This window comes from Apteryx rowi, unplaced genomic scaffold (genome assembly GCF_003343035.1).
Source record: "Apteryx rowi isolate R43461 unplaced genomic scaffold, aptRow1 scaffold_2452, whole genome shotgun sequence".
In the NCBI taxonomy this organism is placed as follows: domain Eukaryota; kingdom Metazoa; phylum Chordata; class Aves; order Apterygiformes; family Apterygidae; genus Apteryx; species Apteryx rowi.
The window spans coordinates 1-1,248 of NW_020448811.1; positions in this window are offsets into that span (position 1 = coordinate 1).

Consider the following 1,248-nt stretch of genomic DNA (forward strand, 5'->3'; position numbering starts at 1 on the left):
AGTCGCCCGGCGCGGCTGCGGGTGCGAGGGAGGCGCCCGGCCCGGTGCGGCGGGGCCTTCCCGGGCGCGACGGGGCTCGTCGGGCCCGGGCCCGGGCCTGCTCTCGTGAGCGCATCTTGCCCCGCTGTTGCGACAGCCGCGGTGTTGTAACGGGTGTCACGGAGCCAACGCCGCCCCCTCCGTGCTGCAACGGGCACGGTGGCGCAATGGGAGTAACGGAGCCAACACCCCCTCCCGGGCCCTGCCGGGGCACCGGCTGCAACCGGGGGCCGTTTGGGGGGGCCTGGCCGCCGTTTTGGGGCTCCACCGGCCTCATCTCCCCCGCTGTCAGCTCTTTGGGGTGACCGGCCGCCATTTCGGAGCTCCACCGGCCTCGTCTCCCCCGCTGTCGGTTCCCTGGGGTGACCGGCCGCCATTTTGGGGCCCCGCCGCCATTTTGGGGTGCAGGCAGCCTCGTCTCTCCCCCCCCCCCGCTGCCAGCTCCCTGGGGCGACTGGCCGCCATTTTGGGGCCCCATCGACCTCGTCTTCCCCGCCGTCGGCCCCCCAGGGTGCTCCCGGCCACCATTTTGGGGGCCTGGCCACCATTTCGGGGCCCCCACTGGCCGTGTCTTCCCCCATTCTTGTTTCCCTGGGGTGACTGGCTGCCATTTTGGGGCCTCGTCGTCCCCCCGGGATGCTCCCGGATGCCATTTTGGGGGTCCCGGATGCCATTTTGGGGCCCCGCCAGCCTTGTCCCCCCTCACCGTCATCCCCCTGGGACTCTCCCAGCTGCCATTTTGGGGGCCCAGCTGCCATTTTGGGGCCCCAATGGCCTCGTCTTCCCCCGCCGTCATCCCCCCCCGGACTCTCCCAGCCGCCATTTTGGGGGCCCAGCCGCCATTTTGGGGCCCCGGCGGCGAAAAGAGACCCCCCGCACCCACGCCACGAGCCCACCCTCACCCAGCTCTAAATCCCGGCCCGGGCACCCATGACGGGTTTATTCCCCCTCACCCACCTGACACCCACCCGCCGCCGCAAAGCCGCCTTTAATCCCGCCGCCTTCGGATTTGCGCCCGGATTTGCACCCAGATTTGCACCGGCTCTGCCCCCCACCCCCCGCAAAAATCCGGCTCACCGGAGCCCGAATCGCACCGGAGAGCCGGGAGCGGGAGCAGGATGCGGCCCCGAGACGAGAGCGTCTCCCGGGGGCCTGTTCGTTAGCGCGTGCCCTTCGTTAAGCTCGGGAACGCCGGGTCTTTCCTTACCC